Genomic DNA, 22,830 nt, shown 5'->3' on the forward strand with positions numbered 1-22,830 from the left:
GAGGGCTGTGTCAGAGTGTGAGTCAGCCACAGGCGTAGGAGGAGGCGACTAAGTAGCAGCAAAGGCCTCCACTGACACACGCTTCATGGGCCAGATGGCCGAGAAGGTGGGTGGCAGTGCTGGAGTCGGCTTCACCTGGGGGACACAGAGCATCAGGTGGGAAGAGAGAAGGAAGCGGCCAGTCCAAGAGAGAGGAGGGGTGAGACGGTTAGAGAGGGGGATGTCTGAAGAGATGAGAACATCCAGGGTGTGCCGGGCAGAGTGTGTCGGGCCAAAGGGTAGAACAGAGAGAGAGAGTTGCAGAGATTGCGACAGAGCCAGAGGAGGGGTTAGAAGCATCCAGATGGATGTTGAGGTCTCCAAGCAGGAGAAGTTAAGCGATAGATGCAAGGAGATAGGAGGAGAGCTGGGCCCACTCAGAGAGGTAGAGTGCAGCATCACCAGGTAACCCGTAAATAGTGGCCACAGTAAGAGAGAGGCCAGGAGAGATAGAGAGCCTGCAGATCAGGCATTCAAAGGAAGAGTACCCCTGTGCAGGAATGACAGAAGCAGGGATCCACTCCAGCAAAATCATCAGAAAAATCATCAGAGCTACTCTGGTCCGTTCAGCTGGTATTGTGGATACATGACCATCAATAACACTACTAATGAGATCTAACTGAACCATAGATAGTAAGCAGCCTCTCTAAAGACGTAGGTATTCAACCTTGAGAATTGATTGCTATCTACTTTGTGACCTATAGTTGTGTAATTCCCTTACCCCGTTCTTCCCTACTCCTCCCTTCTGAAATTCTCCTTTGCCCTGACCCTTGCCCTCTTTGCCCTTTTGATCACTGATTGGTGTCTAGTCCTAATTTATTTTGTGTTGTCCACCTTTAAGAAATTCCAAATAAACATAACGTTGATTATGTGCCTATATTGGGCCATTGTGGGTACTAATAATGTGTGCCTTGTGGGGAATGAAGAAATTGGCAAAATCTACTAATTGAGCATGATCAAAACAGTTGTCTACATTTAGAGGTGTGATGAGGATGATAATATATACCAATTGGGTAATTAATAATCTCCTTGTACTGTGCCATGATGGAATTTGATAATGTGTGTCTATGAGTTCATTGTTCAAAGAAAGTCAAAACTGTCAATGTTGTTTTATGCTGTATTACAAGAACAGTGTTTGGCTTCTTTACAGGATCTTGCTGTTGATAGCTGTGTCTGATGTACAAGGGGATCCAAGGCAAACTACTGTAAGCTAATTGTGGGTCACACGTTAGTTGCATCCCTGTTCTAATTATATTCTTAAGATATTACCCAGGTCCCTCTGGGTGTGTAGTTAGGGGTTTAGGCAACGTCTTCGAAAACTGTGAATGTTAGGAGTGGAGTGTGATTGTGGAAGTGGGTTTTGTTGGTTGGGTACTGTCAGTGGTGATCGAATAAATGTGTTGGTGTTAAGAGTTGGTAGGTGTTGCTTGTGTAGCATGTTTGCTGCCATGATGTGTATAGGTAGAGTAGGTGCCAGCAGGGTCTGGTGAGGGAGGGCAGATCTAGCAGAGTATCAAAGTTCATAGGATTTAGAAGTTGATGTTTTCTTCTATGCATGCAGAATCTCCACAAGATATTGTGCAAACATAATGGGTGGGCGGTCCTTAAAGTTCTTGACTTCATTTGTGGTTCAAATCACTCTGAAAATGGTTCAAATCAGTTTACATTTGTTTTACTTCAGTGTGGATTCGAACCCAGCTTTAAGATGCTCAATTCATCTCGATTGTGATTGCAATTTGTTAGAACCACAGGCATTTCATGGCTTGAATCAAATACAATTTAAATTGAGCCAACCTTAATAAAGGCTCACATCAGAATACATTCATATGAAATAAAAAAAACATAATGATAATAAAACAAAATGAAAGAACAAGAAACATTAAGTTAATAGTACACCTACGAATTGGAGCCCCTTGGAACTGATCATTTCAACCTTCATCTTCAAATGGTTCAAATAATTTAAACCTCATTGTTTAGGTATGTTGTTTTAACTACTTTGCCCATCCCTAGCGTATACCAGGGAAGGCAGCTTGAGCTGAAAATTGCCTTTGAGTAAGCTGGTGCATTATGGGCTGATTGATTAGTGTACAGTAGATTATTTTGTATTTACTACCTGCAAATATGCTGTCTGCAATCAATGTTTGCTGTAAAATCAGTAAACACTGTACCCACCTGCTGGTGCTAATTTCCTGCCTCCAAAAAATTAGATCACATGAAAACACATGAAAAGCAGGAAATAAATGCAACCAAAAATCATATTTAAATAGTCAATACATGCCATAGGTGTGAAGTGTACACATTAATGGATGCATTAAAAGCAACAGTGGAACCAGTTGATTTGGGGTCACCCAATGGATTAGGCCCTTGCCCAGTTGATGAAGTTCCCACCAGGTTCAAATGCCAGTCCCCAGTCAATCACGGATGCGCCAAGTTAACTTTCAACCCAGCAGCCATAGTTGCTACAGAGATCAGGGAACACATGAATGCCTATGTACTAGGAAGGACATCCATGTCACACTCTCCTCCCATTCACAGCATGCCTGTGGCTATGGCCTATGACATTTATTTACTGTGTGTAATTGAATTTTGTTTTTTATTTGACCTCTGCCTATTGTGTATTTCTATGTACTCTATTACTCTACGTCACCATTCTGCTGTCAAGATCTGAACAAGATACAGAGTAAGTACTGTATTTTCCGGAAAACTCTCTCCCTCTTTCTCTCTCTCTCTCTCGCTTAGTGCAGTGCAGTGTTTCTCAAAAGGTGCCCCCAAGAGTTGGAATTTGCCCACCTGCAGAAACAGGAAATCAGCAGTACTATTCGGCTTGGAGACATAGCAAATGGTACAGTACAGTCTCCAATTTCTTATGTTCCATTAATGTGGAGTATGTTAATGCGATTTATATTATTTGTACAGTATGTCCTTCTCTCTCTCTTACTTTTGCTACCCAGCTCCTGACATCGAACACCCAGTACACAGTGGATGCTCTACGAGCTGGAGGTTCACAGAATACCTTTCTTACAACCTTCCCTTAGAGTGTGCTGAATCAGTTACTATTTGTACATGCTGGTAGAGAGCAAGGAGGAGGCTCCTGCTCTGACATTTGAAATAGAAATTGTAGTTGAGAAACAGGAGGGTGATGTTGGAGCCTCCTCGACTGTTACTGCCCTTGCACACTCTTCCCTCTCTTCACCAACCCCGACCCTTGAACCCCAACCTGTTCCTCAGTTGCCCACACCCTTGAACCTGGAGCAGTGGTGCAAACGAGTGAACTTTGATGGATTGGACAACAATGTGGGCCTTTCTGTTCTTCTGAGGACCGCCATCATTGCCTTTATGCATGCAAGTTTCAAATGCATCTTAGTAAGAATTAAATAAACAAATATGAATGGATGCAACAGCAGAACTGGTGAACTCATGCCCTTCCTTTGCCATCCCAACACTCCGCTCCGTAGTCCCCCTTGCCCATGGCAGACATCAACCTTCCTCCTGTACTCCACCTACTGGTCCTTCCCACCTTGACACCAGTGACAGCCCTCAACCTTAATGCCATGTATCTCACCCCAAGCTCCTCCCCTTGATCCCTGAAACTATTTGCAGTTGTCAACCCTCCTCCCCTGCCAATCACCTTCCGCTTCATCAGTTACACTGAGCAGGCAACTCTTTGCTTTCAATGTGCACTTTAAAATACTATGCTGCGCTTATGTATTCACTGCTACAATAAAACGTTTGACTACAGTTCTATTATGTAATTCTTTATAGCACTATATTTACTGGGTCGTTGTCACAATATCAAAATTGAGTAGCCGAGTAGCAGAACATAATGTTTTGAGCATTCTGAGGGGGTCATACAGTGTATTTACATATTTGCTGTGGCCACGTTGCTGCACTGTCACAGGGCACCTTCCTATTGTGATTAATTGTTTTTGTGCACATTCCTTGGGTGAGGACCTGCCAACAATACCTTGAGATGCCCTCCAAGAGTGCTTCCTTGTTGATGGGCTTGCGCAAGTGATTGAAGTACCCCTTAGTTTATGCCCAGACTAACTCAAACAAATTTAGGTCAGGAGATTCTGCCGAGTTAGAACCATAATGAGCCCCTGTTCCAACATTAAGGCAGCTGCAGAATACTTGGGGGCATTGCATTGCACAATGCATGATTTTTTGAGGTGTCCACTGGGTATTTCTCCTTTGCATATAGCAACATCCGCCATAATTCATGATCTCTTGAAGGCAAGCTTTGTCCATTATGCCCTCAAAATAAATCTGGGGTCTTCAGCCCCTTTTGGAGATGCCGCCCCAGACTTGTACTTTGATCGGATGCTTCAGGCTGTTGGACTTGTTTAAAAATGATCCCTTTCTCCTTAATACACTCCTAGTAAAAGAAATGAACACTGGAATATGTGAGGTAGAGGGGGTGAGTTGGTGAGCTATTATGTGGGGTGAAGCAGACAGAGTGGGGTGAGATAAAGTGGGGTAAGGAAGTGTAGGTGAGTTGGTTGATGTACAGTGGGTTTTGGTAGAGATCAGTAAGGTAGATATGGTGAGTGGGATGTGGGAAGCAGAGTCGGGAGAGATTAAGTGCAGGCAGGTAAAGGTGGGGAGTGGGTAAGGTAGAATGGGATGAGGTAGAGTAGGTGAGATGGATGAGGTCATGAGGAGTGAGGTAGAGTTGGGTAAGGTAGGATGGGTAAGTAGGGTGCTGGAGGCAGAGTCTGGTGAGGTAGGGTGCTGCCATGTAGATTTGATCAGTGGGTAGGGGTGAGGTAGAATAACAACGTAGAGTGGGAGAGTTGGGGAGATAGCGTGGTGTGAGGTGGAGTGATGTGAGATAGAATTGGGTGAGCTAGAATGTGGCAAAATAGAGTGGAGCGTGGTAGAATAGTATGAGGTAGAGTGGGATGAGATAGAGTTGATGAGTGGGTAGAGGGATTTGAAGTAGAGTCAATGAGGTATAGTGGCGTGAGGTAGAGGTGGTATGCACAATGAGTTAGAGTGGGTGAGGTAGAGTGGATGAATGCAGTGAGGTAGAGTGGAATAATCAGAACATTCTATTAGACCAGCAATCATTAAGCAGTGTAGTGCAATAATGCGCCATTATTCAGTACTCCTGCAATACATATTATTAATCTGTAGTAAAAAAACAAATGTAGCATGGGATTCAATGGCAAATTGCAATGACATTGCTGTGTACTATTGTACTCAAAGGTTATCACTGTTCAAAGTGACACCATTGTAGTATTAAGAAGTGGCGTGCACCTTGTAGTAAAGGTTCTTTATTGTCTTTTTTATTCTAATGCTGCAGATATGGTCTAAAAAATAAAAACAAAATACAGGGCCAATTTCATAAAAGTGTTGGCAGACATGGTATTTGAACCCAGCTCTCACGACTGTACCTCATTCAGAGGTCCATGCCGTATTCATTTGCCAATCCAACTCTGCGTGAGTGAATCCTGCTGAAGCAGAGATGAGTGGAAAGACATCGACAAACGTCACCATGCACTCGACTCGGGCAACACCCTGTGCACGTCACACGATTCCACTGGGGGTTCCAGATTCCACTGTTCACAGTAAACGGTTTTGGGTAGTGTCAGAACTAAAATATTTATTTGTAATGTTGTTTCTCGGGAGACATGCCACTGAAAATGCAAGCCAGCATTTTTTCTGGTTTGGTAAGGAAATAGGTGCTTTATTTGTTTAACTAAACCACAAAAAGTAGTAATGCCATAGGTTGCCTTCTGAATGGCTTCCACATATCATCAAACAACGCAGTAGAAGACTAAACATATTTAAGTGGGGCCTCTCAGTGTGTACAAGAGAACTGCAGCAGTCCCTCAATTAGTGACAGGAAGCCAACCCAGAGCTAGAGTGTGAGGTATGATGACAATCTAAAAGACCCTATTCTGTACGGATGGCAGACTGAAAGAGTGCATTCCGTTACACTAGTCACTAGTCAGGTACATGTAGAACCAGATCTATGGTGATGAACAAAAGACCCCCCTGTAGGCACCCGACAACCATTTTCATCATCTGTGTGAGCCATAAAAATCCTAGCAACTGTTAAGAATGGTACTACTTTGGGCTGCTAACTGCTTAATAAGCATTATTGTCCATTGTCTTCCTATTAAAAAAACTTTAAACACCATTGAAAAACCAATATCTTTAGAGTGCTCCGCAGATAATATCTGCAGGTTTCACCTGTATTTGTTTACAGAATTCTTCGGGATAGTATTCCCACTATCTAAAGAAGTTAAGTTCCTTGATTGGGTATATTTCAGGATATCCGTTCATGAGCACAGGCTCCCGTGCCTGTGACACCAGCACATCTAAAACACAGCACAGGAACTCCACTCTACAAGTACATCATGTTTCTGTGATATTCAAACCTTACAGTGAGAAGCAAAAGGATGCTCTTCTGTCTACACTTCTGTGAATTATAAACAATCGGTGTGGTGGCATGTCCCTCCTAAGCCTGCCTAGTGTACATATAGCAACCTGTTAATAAGAGAAAGAGAAAGGGACAGAGAGTGGTGACGTATGGTGTTTCAAATCCCTTTGTTGACTGCATTCGGTGTCATAGGATGCTGTTATCTGGGCAGACATCGTGGGTGCCATCAACGCAGAGGGGATGGTAACCCGTGACTACCATCATGCCCACAAGCACTGGGAAGACTTCAAGTCCAGGACCCACAACAAGGCCTGGCGCCTCCTCAAGGCTGGTGATGATCGAGTGGGGCGCTGGGGCCGGTTGAACACCAACGAGATGAGAGTCCTGGAGCGCTTCTACCCAGCACTGTACGCCCAGGTGTTGGAGTTGGTGCTCCGTCTGGAGTCAACTGGTAAGTGTTCATGTGTTCCTGTCCACCATAGTGCATGTGCATGTTGACGTGTGGCTGGAGTGTGCACCTTGGCCTTATGTCTGGCATACTGTTAAAGGACTTCAATTCAGCACTCCAACTAAGTCAATGCCTGGTCTGGGATGCCCAAGGGAAGCCCTTATTTATATATTTTTATGACAAGTTATAATCTGGATGATAAACCCTTATATAATGCCTCTCTCTTTGAATCCCCCTGACCTCACTGAGCCAAGAAGTAGATTTGTTTTGCAATTTACAAATTTATTGGAAAATTAAACAAGATATATGTATCACACTTTTATAAATAAATTAATATTTGATAACACACTTATGATGATAATGTTGATCAACAATGGATCCTAGCACACTTTTTTTATCAGTTAGGAGTTGGTACAGAAAGGATAAAATAGCTGAGAATGCTTTATGGTTTCAAGGAAGGGTAATGGTGGACAGGAATGCAGTACAGAAATAAACTGATATGGTTTCAACAAGAGATAATATAATCACTTTTCCCCTTTGTGGCAATTCACTCCCCCCTATGCAATATAAAGAGATGGAAGGAAAGCACACAGTTTTCAGGCATACAATCACAATACAATATAAACTTCAGTTCCCCCCTAGCAAGCTTAGAACACAGGGATGATTTTAAAACACAGGCAAAATACTTAAATGTGATTTGCAAAGAAGTGAAAATAATCTAAAAATGATTTTAATTCCCTATAGGCGATTCAGGGTAGGTGGCAGCTACTTTGAATTAGTTCAGGTCAACACTATCAGGGATTCATGAGGGATTATTAGGATGAAAACGGATTTCAGCAATGCAAAGCAAAAGACAGCGATTTTTGACAGGTGGTGAAATGAGCTAATTGCAATTTGCGGCACTTTTTCCGAGTGCGTCGAGCGCGATTACGGAAAAACTATATGGAGTAGAAAGGTTAAAATGGTTTGAATCAGATTATTTCAGACTAAGAGATTAGTTCTGGTGCAGTTTTCAGGATACTCACTCCTAGTCTTGGACGGAATGGGCCTCCGTCACGGATCTGGTCAACAGGTTTAGCTGCTGTTCTCTCGCCACGGACGGTCTCTGGTACCGGTTCTGCTCACAGCGATCTGGGTCAGCTCTGCTCTGCTGGTCTGGATCTCTGGTTCTGGCAAAAGTTCTTGGCACTGCACAGCGGTCTGGTCTGGATACAGCACTGCTTTCTGGGTTCTGACATAGGGTTCTAGCCAGAATCAAACAGCACAGCCCGGCTGTTGAAGAGTCAGGTTGCAAAAGATTTTGAGGCCTGCTGAAAAAGGATTCAGCTGGTGGTTCAGGCCCCTCTGCTACAAGTTCTGGAGTCTGGATTCTAAGTTCTGGATGGTCCTTCTTGATATTGTCTAGTCCGGCAGAGTGCTTTGCAAGAATTCAGGTGAAGTGGAAAAATGAGTGTGTCCTGCCTGGATTTTAGTGGGTCCCTTTATGTCTTTAGAAAGTGGGTGGGTGTGTGGGCATAACTAAGCCTGCCCCTCACAACTTACCATTGGCCAAGTTCTCCTCTCTCCCTTGATTGGGGGAAGGAAATGGAGTGTCATAGTGATGAGGTAGGTTTTTGGGTCAGAGGATCCTCCCCTTGTCAATTTGCACACAAATCTATTTTTGATCCAAATACATATTTATCTATGTACAATTTTTCTAATATTACATGTCCAGTTAACCTATTTTCTGTAGCACCAAATCATCCGATCCCTGTCTTTGTAAGATGTCGTGTCCACCTCTGACAGAATTCTGCCCTTTTCATCAAGAATACAACCTCTAAACTTTTCCAGAATTTACACAAACATGCGCAAGGAATATGGCCATCGGATGATAAAGTGTCAGATTTTTAACATACAGACATTTGGAGTAATACCTTATTTTCCGCTACTACCCCCCAGAACATACCACAGAGTCCAAACACCTCTTAAAATGTGCACAGAAAAATCACCAGAATAAATGATATTATTATATAATTTTGACAATTTCGTACTATGAATTATCCATCTTTTTAAAATTATGCTCTGGCCCAGATGGGTGTGGTTTAGGTTCCAAAGCACATGGGGGGATTTCTGTCTGTCCCCGCCTCCAGCTCAGGTGGCTCCCAGAAGCACTGCTCCTCCCAGTTTCTTCCAAGAGGAAGCCATTTACGACCCCCCTAATTTAACATTTGCCTAAGCCAAGGAAAGCTCATTGTTCTGTTTCCTGCAGCCCCAGGTACCCCATCCCTAATTCAATCAGAGAGGTGTAATCTCCTTTTGGTGGGAACAGCAGAAGGCAACCAGGCCTGTGAATGCAGTTGCTGGGCAAGTTTCAACTCCTGTCGGGGGTAGTTGCCAGGCAGAATTCAATCTCTTCAAGCCAGGCTTCAGCTAAATGTCACTTTTGTTCCAGTTTTCTTCATTCAAATCAAACTTACAATTTTTACACATGCAGCTAGAACGCTGATTCTAAGTTCAAAACTATGACATTTAAACAGTTGCAACCTATGTGACACTCAAAGTAGGTCACTCATTTATTTTAAACATTTTGATTTTAGTGGTTTTAAGTCCAATTTCACTTACGCTGCTGACATCCACCGCTCAGCCAGTTGTGTTATGAACATTATTTTAGGCTCTTCATCTTTATAGATTTTGTATGCACACAAGACTACATTCTGCCAAATGTCTGCTGGTGTTCAGTGAGATTTTTGAATATCTTGCAATGTTTGGAATAGGCATTTTGAGCTTGCATTTCAGAGAAACAAAGGCGCTTTTTTTGAGCTAACAGGCACTGCTGTTTTTCCTTTGGCACCACGTTTCACTCATGGCACTTCTGGCCCATCACGCTCGCACTGGTGGGTGGCAGGTCAGGCGACCATTTTGGTGTGCGCAAAACTGCGCGGTTTTCCTGGATTCTGGCGCAAATGTGGGCTTTTCGGCCATCTTGGATTTTCTAAGCCCACATCACCACATGGTACAGCATAATAACTTGAACATGGGTCAAGACACCTGACAAGCCCCCCACCCGACTGCACTTTGCTTTCGAGTCGAGGGGGAGTCGGGTGCAAAGGATGTTTTGATCCACGTGCTGGGATGTCCGCATCATCTTCTTCCGATTCCGCAGATGGCAAAGTTCAGCATCTTTTCCTCCATCAGGGTGGATCGATCGTTTCTCCCCGCCTGTCCTGATGGGAGTTTTGGGCGGTACCCCGGGCCCCTCCGATCTTTGCTCTCGGTCCCCGGGTCATCCTCCTTGGTCAGTCTCCATGGTTTCATCTCTCCTAGGATGACAAAGCAAAGCGGCAATACCTATTCGTAGACATTTCTCCCCCACTATTGATATAGTGGGGCGGCATATACATTTTATAAATCAAGAGACATTTACATTCTTATTTTAAAAAAACAAGATATAATCAGGAGACATTTGCATTCTGTTACTATATTTTTGATATGTGGAATATTTTAGGGTTGGAACTGTATTACTCTGGAGCGGCTCCCTTTGGGATTGCAGAGGACTCCTCCAGTTGCTGCAGAGTGTGCCTGGGATGGCAACACTTTAGCTGATTTATATGGACCCACTTGTCTTCCCCTTCCGCCAAACTACCCTTGGGGATGCAGATCTTGTAGGCGACTGGGGAGATCTTGTCTACAATTTCAAAAGGTCCCTTCCATGTAGGCAGAAACTTTCGCTGTTTGGCCTGGTTCCTCTGGAAATTGTATAGATAGACCCGGTCTCCCACATTGTATTCTTTCATGGTAGTCTTCAGGTCATAGTGAGTTTTCATACTCTTGGCTGATCTTTCTAGTTTCCGCTGAGCATAGGCAAAAGCATGTTGGAGGTGTTTCCTTAAATTCTCAACGTATTCGTGAGTTGTGGAGGCATTTATTAATGTCTGCTCTTGGGTCCTGTACAGCAAATGCTGGGGAAGCACCATCTTGCGTCCAGTCCTCAGCTCAAACAGTGACATTTTAGTTGCAGATGAAGGGGTAGATCTGATGGCCATTAGGACCAGAGGTAATCGGATATCCCAACTTGGCCCAGAATCTGCCACAATTTTTTTTAATATGCTCACAATGGTTCTGTTGTATCTCTCCACTGCACCAGAAGAGGCTGGCCGGTAAGCAATATGTAGCTTCCTTTTAACCCCCAGTATCTCCACATCTTAGTCATTACTTTTCTGGTAAAATGGCTACCTCTGTCTGACTCAAACCTTTGGGGTAGACCAAAACGCGAAAAGATGTGGTTGATCATCAGGGCAGCTGCTGTTTCTGCCTTGCAGTTTGGGGCCGGGAGACATTTCACCCATTTAGTAAATAAGCATGCCACCGTCAACATGTACTTATTTCCCCTAGAGGAGCGAATCACGGGGGCCTATGAAGTCGACTTGCAAATCTGACCATGGCAGTGTCATCCCCCTCTTTTGGAGAGGCGCACAGTGTGTGAGGGATGTTGGCTGAAATTGTGCACACACAAGACACCCCTTCAAGTATTGGTCGAGGTCCTGCCCCATGTGTGGCCAGTATGCTACCTCTCTTAAGATCTCAAGTGTTGTATGAAACCCCCTATGACCGGCGGTGGCCGCATCATGGGCGTGACTTAACATCAGGCTTCGGAATGAGGTAGGGACCACCCACTGATCATGGCCAGCTTGGGATTTCCTTACCAACAAACCGCCTTGGATTCAGAACATTTTTGGACATTTCATCAACACTCTAAGGTCCTCTTCCCAATGTAATCGGTATCCGTCAGGGAAAAGATCTCAAGGTCCTCAATGTGTTGGTAAAACTTATCAATTATTGGATCCCCCTTCTGAGCTGTGATCAAATCAGCATCTGGGGTCTCCTTACTCCATTGTGCAGTTGAAAGATCATTGTGAGCGTTTGTCTGGGACCTTGTGATAGCAGTGACCTGGATTTCCCTCAACAGGGACTCAATCTCTATTAGATCCCCTTGGATGGCCCCGGTTTTGGCCAGCTGATCAGCTAAGTCATTTCCAGTTTTGTCTGGTACCTCTACTTTGGAATGACCCTTGATCTTTTTCCAGTAGATGGTCATCCCATTCAAGGTGACCAGATCATCAATGTTTTGAATTAACTTCCCATGTTTCAAGGGTTTGTTATTAGCACATAACATGCCTCTGGTTTTCCAATTAACCAGGTGCTCCACAAACCCATTCCGTACATAATCCGAATCTGTGATTATGACCAGTTTGTGGAGTTGATGTTGGACAGCAGTGAGGATGGCTTGATACACAGCCATCAACTCTGCCACCTGACTACTTCGGGGACCAATTTTGTATCCAGCGGAGGGTTCTGGGGACTCATTCACCCATGCATTCCCTATGTCGGCCACAAGTTCTTTTTCCCCGTTGTTGTCAACATGGTAAGAGCATCCATCCACATAGACAGTGGGCATTCCCTCACACTTGTCTTCCTCAAAGACTTTGTGTGGGGAATTAAGGTATGCCTCGATGTTGTCCTTGATTTTAAGACTTTCGTCCTCGAGAAAGTTTTCTCTTGCACAATCATGCAAGTCAGCCAGACCTTGCGTGAGGGGATTCTTCTTGTTTTGGCCATATCTGACCTCCACAGGAAAGCCTTGCATTGACAGAATCCAGGAAGTAATTTGGGAATTACTCACATTTCCGGCCCGGATTCTGTCACTTTGGAGATATTGCAGAGGCTGGTGTGGAGTCTCCACTATGATGTGTTCCCCTGGATAAACGGGTGGTAATTCTTCAATGCCCACACCGTTGCCAGGAGTGCCTTCTCACAATCGTTGAATTTTTCCTCCACAGAGGATAAAGTTTTGCTCACATAGATTACTTTATTGACCTTGTCATGCTTTTGATATAATACTGCAGTCAAGCATGTATTGGAGAACCCTGTCTCCAAGAAAAACTCCTTGTTTCTGATAGGGTAAGCTAGGCAGGGCGCTTGTGAGAGGCTTCTTTTGAGCTGCCTTACTGCCTCAGATTGTTCTGGGCCCTATTCCCACTTGACCCCCCTTTCAAGAGATGTATCAGGGGTCTGGTGATCTCTGCATAGCCCTCAATGAACTTTCTGCTGTAATTAGTCAGTCCAAGGAGGCTCCTTAGTTCCTGCAGAGTTGTGGGGTCTTTCAGTTTCTGAAGTGCTTCCACTTTCTTTTCCTGGGGACTGAGACCCTGAGGAGTAATCTCATGCCCCAAGAAATTAACACGGGTTCTACACCACTGTGCTTTCTGAAAGGAAAGTTTTGCTCCGGCGGCCCTCAACTGGGTCAGAACATAACGGATCACCGCTATGTGTTCCTCCACAGATGAACTTTTGATGAGGACATCATCTACATAAGCCAGGTTACCCCTCGCATCAAGAGACATTTACATTCTTATTTTAAAAAACAAGATATAATCAGGAGACATTTGCATTCTGTTACTATATTTTTGATATGTGGAATATTTTAGGGTTGGAACTGTATTACTCTGGAGCGGCTCCCTTTGGGATTGCAGAGGACTCCTCCAGTTGCTGCAGAGTGTGCCTGGGATGGCAACACTTTAGCTGATTTATATGGACCCACTTGTCTTCCCCTTCCGCCAAACTACCCTTGGGGATGCAGATCTTGTAGGCGACTGGGGAGATCTTGTCTACAATTTCAAAAGGTCCCTTCCATGTAGGCAGAAACTTTCGCTGTTTGGCCTGGTTCCTCTGGAAATTGTATAGATAGACCCGGTCTCCCACATTGTATTCTTTCATGGTAGTCTTCAGGTCATAGTGAGTTTTCATACTCTTGGCTGATCTTTCTAGTTTCCGCTGAGCATAGGCAAAAGCATGTTGGAGGTGTTTCCTTAAATTCTCAACGTATTTGTGAGTTGTGGAGGCATTTATTAATGTCTGCTCTTGGGTCCTGTACAGCAAATGCTGGGGAAGCACCATCTTGCGTCCAGTCCTCAGCTCAAACAGTGACATTTTAGTTGCAGATGAAGGGGTAGATCTGATGGCCATTAGGACCAGAGGTAATCGGATATCCCAACTTGGCCCAGAATCTGCCACAATTTTTTTTAATATGCTCACAATGGTTCTGTTGTATCTCTCCACTGCACCAGAAGAGGCTGGCCGGTAAGCAATATGTAGCTTCCTTTTAACCCCCAGTATCTCCACATCTTAGTCATTACTTTTCTGGTAAAATGGCTACCTCTGTCTGACTCAAACCTTTGGGGTAGACCAAAACGCGAAAAGATGTGGTTGATCATCAGGGCAGCTGCTGTTTCTGCCTTGCAGTTTGGGGCCGGGAGACATTCCACCCATTTAGTAAATAAGCATGCCACCGTCAACATGTACTTATTTCCCCTAGAGGAGCGAATCACGGGGGCCTATGAAGTCGACTTGCAAATCTGACCATGGCAGTGTCATCCCCCTCTTTTGGAGAGGCGCACAGTGTGTGAGGGATGTTGGCTGAAATTGTGCACACACAAGACACCCCTTCAAGTATTGGTCGAGGTCCTGCCCCATGTGTGGCCAGTATGCTACCTCTCTTAAGATCTCAAGTGTTGTATGAAACCCCCTATGACCGGCGGTGGCCGCATCATGGGCGTGACTTAACATCAGGCTTCGGAATGAGGTAGGGACCACCCACTGATCATGGCCAGCTTGGGATTTCCTTACCAACAAACCGCCTTGGATTCAGAACATTTTTGGACATTTCATCAACACTCTAAGGTCCTCTTCCCAATGTAATCGGTATCCGTCAGGGGAAAGTTCTCAAGGTCCTCAATGTGTTGGTAAAACTTATCAATTATTGGATCCCCCTTCTGAGCTGTGATCAAATCAGCATCTGGGGTCTCCTTACTCCATTGTGCAGTTGAAAGATCATTGTGAGCGTTTGTCTGGGACCTTGTGATAGCAGTGACCTGGATTTCCCTCAACAGGGACTCAATCTCTATTAGATCCCCTTGGATGGCCCCGGTTTTGGCCAGCTGATCAGCTAAGTCATTTCCAGTTTTGTCTGGTACCTCTACTTTGGAATGACCCTTGATCTTTTTCCAGTAGATGGTCATCCCATTCAAGGTGACCAGATCATCAATGTTTTGAATTAACTTCCCATGTTTCAAGGGTTTGTTATTAGCACATAACATGCCTCTGGTTTTCCAATTAACCAGGTGCTCCACAAACCCATTCCGTACATAATCCGAATCTGTGATTATGACCAGTTTGTGGAGTTGATGTTGGACAGCAGTGAGGATGGCTTGATACACAGCCATCAACTCTGCCACCTGACTACTTCGGGGACCAATTTTGTATCCAGCGGAGGGTTCTGGGGACTCATTCACCCATGCATTCCCTATGTCGGCCACAAGTTCTTTTTCCCCGTTGTTGTCAACATGGTAAGAGCATCCATCCACATAGACAGTGGGCATTCCCTCACACTTGTCTTCCTCAAAGACTTTGTGTGGGGAATTAAGGTATGCCTCGATGTTGTCCTTGATTTTAAGACTTTCGTCCTCGAGAAAGTTTTCTCTTGCACAATCATGCAAGTCAGCCAGACCTTGCGTGAGGGGATTCTTCTTGTTTTGGCCATATCTGACCTCCACAGGAAAGCCTTGCATTGACAGAATCCAGGAAGTAATTTGGGAATTACTCACATTTCCGGCCCGGATTCTGTCACTTTGGAGATATTGCAGAGGCTGGTGTGGAGTCTCCACTATGATGTGTTCCCCTGGATAAACGGGTGGTAATTCTTCAATGCCCACACCGTTGCCAGGAGTGCCTTCTCACAATCGTTGAATTTTTCCTCCACAGAGGATAAAGTTTTGCTCACATAGATTACTTTATTGACCTTGTCATGCTTTTGATATAATACTGCAGTCAAGCATGTATTGGAGAACCCTGTCTCCAAGAAAAACTCCTTGTTTCTGATAGGGTAAGCTAGGCAGGGCGCTTGTGAGAGGCTTCTTTTGAGCTGCCTTACTGCCTCAGATTGTTCTGGGCCCTATTCCCACTTGACCCCCCTTTCAAGAGATGTATCAGGGGTCTGGTGATCTCTGCATAGCCCTCAATGAACTTTCTGCTGTAATTAGTCAGACCAAGGAGGCTCCTTAGTTCCTGCAGAGTTGTGGGGTCTTTCAGTTTCTGAAGTGCTTCCACTTTCTTTTCCTGGGGACTGAGACCCTGAGGAGTAATCTCATGCCCCAAGAAATTAACACGGGTTCTACACCACTGTGCTTTCTGAAAGGAAAGTTTTGCTCCGGCGGCCCTCAACTGGGTCAGAACATAACGGATCACCGCTATGTGTTCCTCCACAGATGAACTTTTGATGAGGACATCATCTACATAAGCCAGGTTACCCCTCGCACCCAGGTCGGGCATGGCCTTATGTAGAAAAATGTTGAATTAATTGCCGGAGTTGAGGTATCCAAAGGGAGTTTGGGTCCATGTGTACTGCTGGCCCCAAAAGGTAAAAGCCAGTTTATATTGGTCCTCCCTACTGACAGGCACGGTCCGGTATCCATTGGTCAGGTCTATTGCAGTGAATTCTTGTGACCCCTGGATCTGGGCCAGCCCTTGGTCAATGTAGGGAAGAGGCCATCGGGAAGTATGGACCCGTTTGTTGAGCTCCCTAAGGTCGGCGCAGAGTCTCCACGGGCCGTTTGGCTTCAATATTCCCAGCACCGGATTATTGAAGGTGCTGTGAACTGGACGGATTATCCCCCGGGTCTCAAGGTTCTTAATTATTTCAGTAAGGGACTCCATGGATGCGAGAGGCAAGCGATATTGCTTCACAAACACTGGAGTCATGCCAGGGTCTGTGGGAATTGTTGTGTGGATGTCGGTGCGACCACAGTCATATGAGTCTACCGCAAAAAGATCTTGAAAATCCAAGAAAACTTGTTTCAACTTTTGCTTCTGCTCCAGAGTCACACAGGCGTCAGCTAGGTTGACTCTCTCTTCCACCATCTGCCTGAAGCCTGGAAAGACTTCTGGTTTTGCTATCTCAGCGGCCTCCTCCAGCTGAGTGGAGAAGTCCCTGGTCAGGGTGCTGATTTGGACTGGAGGCTTCAGGTAGGAAAGGCAGCCCTCATGGACCTGGAAAATCACCTCATCCCTTCTGAAGTCACAAGTCACATCTTCCTTACCATAAGGGCAGGAAGTGTACACCAGGAAGTTCCCCCCATGCCGGGTAAAGATCCTGTCTGGTGTTGGGTTGTCATCACTGTCACTGTCAAAACCGTCCTTGGTGATTGGTCCTAACAGTTCATTTCCTAAACCAATGGAAAAATGTCGGTCATCAACCGCCATTCCAATAATGGTGCCTGCGGCTAGAGTAATACTCTTTAAGTCGCTGTTATCCACCTCTATTGGAATGGTGTCATGTTGTATGTTGACTAATGGTGTTGGATTTACCCCCAACCCTTGCCGTTGGAGGGAAGCCTTTAGATGAATATAAGCATCAGGGTTTTTCAATTTTTGTCCTCTTTTAACTTTCACTTACAGGGAGAATTGTCGGGTCCTTTCTGGGATGGTGACTTCCTCTTTAATCTGAATTTCAACTGCATAAGGTAGCAATTGAGCTGACCTAAATGCTTTTTCTGGATCATCAAAGCCCATGGGATTATCCGCTAATCGGGACCAAGCTTTGAAGTTTATTAGGTCCGAACTAATGGCAAAGCGATTGAGAATGTCACTGCCTAAGTAAAAGGCGGCAGGGACGTCTCGCACGACCCAACAATTATGGACTATGCTCTTGTTGCCAATGGAGATTTTGAGCATACACCTGCTTGGCAGGAGATGTTTGGAATTGGGTGTTTCCAGATCCATTTCCCATTTGTCTATCAGTATGAATGTGGGAATGGCTGGATCTTTTGGGAGTTGCCGGAACATGGCTTCGCTGATGAAGCTCTTACCGTTGTTCACACACACTCAGGCGAGAACAGAGTCCTTCCCATCATTTAACTGAACAGGGATGAACAACTGCTCTCCAATTTGCTGAATATCAGCCATGCTCTGAGCTGATTTCACATCTTTCTGGACTATTGGAGCGGGAATGTCTGATTGTGGATTAGTAAAGAATTTCAGAGTGTTTCCTCCCAGTGTGGAATACCACCTTAAACTGGAAGGAAGGTTGATTTTCAGAAATAGAGAGGACCCCGCATCGCCAGTCTGTTGTCCTACTGCTATTACTGTCACGTCTGGAATTTGGTTGTTCTGGAAGTGAAATTCTACTTGGTCACATTTTTGTTCAACCATGTGGCAGGCGCCGTTTAAACTAACATGGTTGACGCTCTGTTTTAATTTTATTGGTCGGTTAGTCTGGGTCCAGAGGACCTTGTTTACGCAATCTATTAGGGGTGACAACCTTCTCAGGAGGTCATTCCCTAGTAAACAAGGTGTGCCCTCTGGAGTCACTACTATGACCGGGTGTTTCACCTTGTGTCACACAATTTTGATGTCCAAATCTGCAGTCCCCTCGACGGGTATTTCCTTCCCGTCAAAGTTCTGAAGTTGTCCAGGAAGAGCGGTGAGAGGAATACGGTAATTCTCCCCCCTACTTGCATTTAGTTCATCAAAGGCCCTTTTGGACAGAAGGGTAGCTTGGGATCCAGTGTCCACCAGTGCCAAAATTGTACTCTGCCCCTGTACTTGTACCGGGGAATAGTATCTTCCCTCCTTCTCCTCAAGGGGGCACAGATAATGCACATTTTTGGACAACTGGTGGGCTAATTTTCTGGTTTTGGACATTGAGAGAGAAGAGATTTGGGCAGAGTTCGGCAGGGAGTTTTGGGAATCTGAAAGAAAAGTTGGCAATTGGATATTGGTGCAGTTTTGGGTTCCCCTGGTTCTGGGCCGCCCTCCCCCCCCTTTTTGGAGGCAGTCACCAGGATGGGTTTGAACCAGGGGTTTTCGGTATTGTTGGTTCTGGGATAGAATGATGGGCGGTGACAGCTCAATCCCCAAATCTACCCAGTCTATGGATGCGGTTTTGGGTTCCCCTGGTTCCGGTTCTGGGTGGCCCTCCCCCTTTTTGGAGGCAGTCACCAGGATGGGTTTGAACAAGGGGTTTTCGGTATTGTTGGTTCCGGGATAGAATGATGGGCGGCGACAGCTCAATCCCCACATCTACCCAGTCTATCTTGGAATCCCTTGGGACCCATGTTTCCTTGGGAGGAGTTCCCCCATCTCTGAAGGAGAAGATCCTTTTCCCAGGATCCTCTGAGGATCCCTCTCCCTCAAATTGGAAGACCTGTACCTCCTCCACAAAATGGGTCTGTTTGGGTCCTTTTTTTCTCCTACCTCCTCTCTGCTCCTTGGGTGGCAGACTTTCAGGGGTAGGAGATTTTGTTTCCGGTTCCTGGGTTTCCATGGGCTGTTTACAAGTGGGGAAGGAAGCTTCCTCCAAGGCTTTACACCCCCTTCCCTTGTGCCTCCTCCCTGGGAACCGGTGGGTTATCGGGGTGCTGCCCCCGTCATTGTTCTGGAGCACCAGGCCCAGAGTATGGGGTATTCTGCGCCGGCATGCTCATCTGAGGGTTCTGTTGAGCCCTCAGCATGTGACCCAGATCCCGTGCCATATTTTGGACCTGGCGCTCTAACTGTGAAACCCGCTCAGGCTGATACTGGGTTCTTTTTTCTCCCCTGGGCTGATCCCGGGAAGGGTAGCTATCCCTTCTCTGGTAGTACCCCAGGTTGGGAAGATTTGGGTACCCCTCCACCCTTGGCCTCCCCTCTCCCGGATTAGGTGGTCTGGGCTCAGGGAATTGGGGAAAGAAGGATGGATGATTTTGGGGCTGGAAATTGGGTGGATACCTGGGAAAAAAATTCTGCCCAGGGTTTGGTGAATTTCTGCCTTCCTGTGGGAAGTTAGGAGGGAAGTTCCCTGGGTTGGGTGCCTGGTTGGATCCCCCCTTGGGCTGGAGGGGTCCACACATACCCCAGGATGGGTCGGTTTCCCTTGTAGCGGGGACTTACATAGTCAGGGGAGCGAGGGACCCCATTTGTGGGACTACCTCCTTGACTCCCTGTCTGTGACTGACCCAAGGGCCTTCTGGGCTGAGAATTATTCAGTGCAGGCAGGTTTTTAGGCCCCCCATCTCCAAATCTAAAATGGGGGCAACCTTTACCTCTGCCACCTTGGCAGCAGCAGGGGTGCTGGTCGATTTGGGGCTTTTCTGAGCGTTATTTTTATTTTCTATGGGCTTCTGCACCTCATAATTCCGGGTAGCCTGTTCAATGACCCAGTCTAGTGACCTATTCTCGTGAAAATCTCTCACTAGCTGGGTCATTATGTATTTGGGTAAGGCATGGAAAAACGTATTTACAAACTCTTTGCTGTCCGTGCGCACCCTTCTGGTAGTCTGCGCAAAGGCACGCTTCAATTCCTGCACAAATTCTTGTGGGGCCTGATCCTCCCACATTGCAAATTGTAGGCTGCCTTACGAGCCTCTTGGGGATTTCTGTGAACAGAAAAATGTTTCAAGATGGCCGCCCTATATGTGGACCATCTTGAATGGTTTTGGTCCTCCAGCCCCGCAAAGAAACTGGAGTATTCTGGGGAGAATGTCCATTTGACATACTGAATGCAGTTACTGCTGTCCTTCAAATGGAAGGTCTCCATCATTTGCTCATAAAGCTCCAAGTGTTCCCAAACAGAATACTTTGCGTTCTTGTGATAAGGGGTGATGACACTCCTTGTTGCCTTAATCTGTTTTAAGGGGTCCTTAAGCAAGGCCCTTTTTGCCTTATTGGCCTTTTTGGTTCGGGTAACCCTGGTCCATTCATCCTCTGACTCAGAAGCACTACTCCCAGAGGTGCCTGTCTGATCTTCCAGGTTTTCCCAGATTCTCCGAGCCTGGGAATGGCTGGCAGAATTTGGGGACCTGGTCTCCTGTGTCCTGTGACGCTCAGAGGAGTCTTCAGATCCCTCCTTGCAGGCAGGATTTGATGGTTACCCCCCCACTGACCTAACTGGGCAGAGGTTTTCAGGATGCCCTTAGTGGGCCTACTCTCCTGGGGTTCCCCACTAAATTGCACTGTACGTAGGTGCCCATACCCGGATGCCCGCCCATCCATTCATGAGTGGTACTGGCCTATGAGCCCCATACTTTTGGCTGGATGGTAATCTGCCATCCCCGTGGCCCTGGGCTCATGTGCGCCATGGGACATGGGGGTGGCAGAGTCCAAGGACTGGGAGAGTTGAAGGCCTCTGGTACTAGGGCTCCTGAGGTTATGCTCAGGTGTTTCCCTTTCCCAGCGAACCTCATCTCTATCAGCCCCTGCTCCCTGTTGCCATGCAAGAGCCTGTCCTTTCAGTTCCTCAGTTAAGGCCTTACTAGACTCTATCAGTCTCTCCTGCATGGCTACCTGTTGCTGGAGCCTATCATTGTCCTGGCAGAGAGCCTCATTCTCTCTCTGTGCTTCCTGGTTAGTCTTGGAGTACTGGTCCAGTCATTGCTGCAGGAGGGTTACCTCCTGAGTCCCATCCCTACTGGCCTATTCCTTTCTTGCCAGAGCATCTTTCACCCTCCTGGTGTGCTCTAACAAGTTCTGATGCTCTTTTTGGAGGTCACTCAGTCCCTGGAGGGCCAGGTGATTTTCTTCAATTTTTTCTTTTAATTGGCAGACTTCCTGGCCTAAGGTGTCCCTTTCCTGACTAAGAGCCTGCATCTGTGCCGCCAGGTCATCCCTCTGCCTTTTAAGGACCCCAGCTTTCTGGTGCTCTTCTTCAAATTCTGTCTAGGTATCCAGGTCTTTCAGAATCAGTTTGTTGCTCTCTGCCTTCTCCCTATCTAGGTGGCTTTGCAGGGTGACTACCTGCTCTGCGCATGCCCTATTGAAGTCCAGTTGTTGTTCCAGCTTTTTCTGGCTCTGCAGTAGGGCGTCCAAACCTTCTTGGTACTCCTTCTGCAAGGCCAGAAATCTGGTATCCTGGTCAGACTTTTCCTGTTGCAGGATACCCATATCCTCTTTTATTTTAATGATATACTGCCAACTATCATTTTCTGACTCCTGGCTCCTCTGCAGCCTCTGCTCGGAAGAGACCAGGTCAGATTGGACCTTCTCTAATGCCATCAGTTGCCTATTTGCCAGATCTTGGCCTTCAGCACATTTGTCCTGTATGGCTGCCATATATAAATATAAATATGCTGCTCCCCTGGCAATCGTGTTGTGCTCATCCTTGGCCTTAGGGGCCATATATAGTTCACTCAGGGCCACATGTAAGGGACCCTGATCTTTCCATTTATCTGACCCTGTTACAGTGACCTGTTGCGCGATTGCCTGCAACCACACCTTTTGGTCCTGTTCAGTCCACTCACCTCTCACAAATAGTTTATGTAAGAGGTGCTTTCTAGCTATTTTCATATCTACCAATGTCGTCATTCTGGAAATTGATTTCCTTCCTGACTTACAGAAGTTAGTATTTTATTTTGCAAAATAGACCATTTCCTTAGAGCGTTCCTTTGAGGAGTGTTTTTACAGTGTAATACAGCGTGGTGATCCAACAGGATTTATGTATCCTATCAGTTAGCACACTGTATCAAGCTGCACACGTGGTAGTTCTAATCCAGATGTCCCGGCAAGAGCCCCCACTCTGTTAAGGGACTTCAATTCAGCACTCCAACTAAGTCAATGCCTGGTCTGGGATGCCCAAGGGAAGCCCTTATTTATATATTTTTATGACAAGTTATAATCTGGATGATAAACCCTTATGTAACGCCCCTCTCTTTGAATCCCCATGACCTCACTGAGCCAAGAAGTAGGTTTGTTTTGCAATTTACAAATTTATTGGAAAATTAAACAAGATATATGTATCACACTTTTATAAATAAATTAATATTTGATAACACACGTATGAAGATAATGTTGATCAACAATGGATTCTAGCACACTTTTTTATCAGTTAGGAGTTGGTACAGAAAGGATAAAATAGCTGAGAATGCTTTATGGTTTCAAGGAAGAGTAATGG

The sequence above is a fragment of the Ambystoma mexicanum genome, chromosome 1p (genome assembly GCF_040938575.1).
Source record: "Ambystoma mexicanum isolate Mex_15411 chromosome 1p, UKY_AmexF1_1, whole genome shotgun sequence".
NCBI lineage: Eukaryota > Metazoa > Chordata > Amphibia > Caudata > Ambystomatidae > Ambystoma > Ambystoma mexicanum.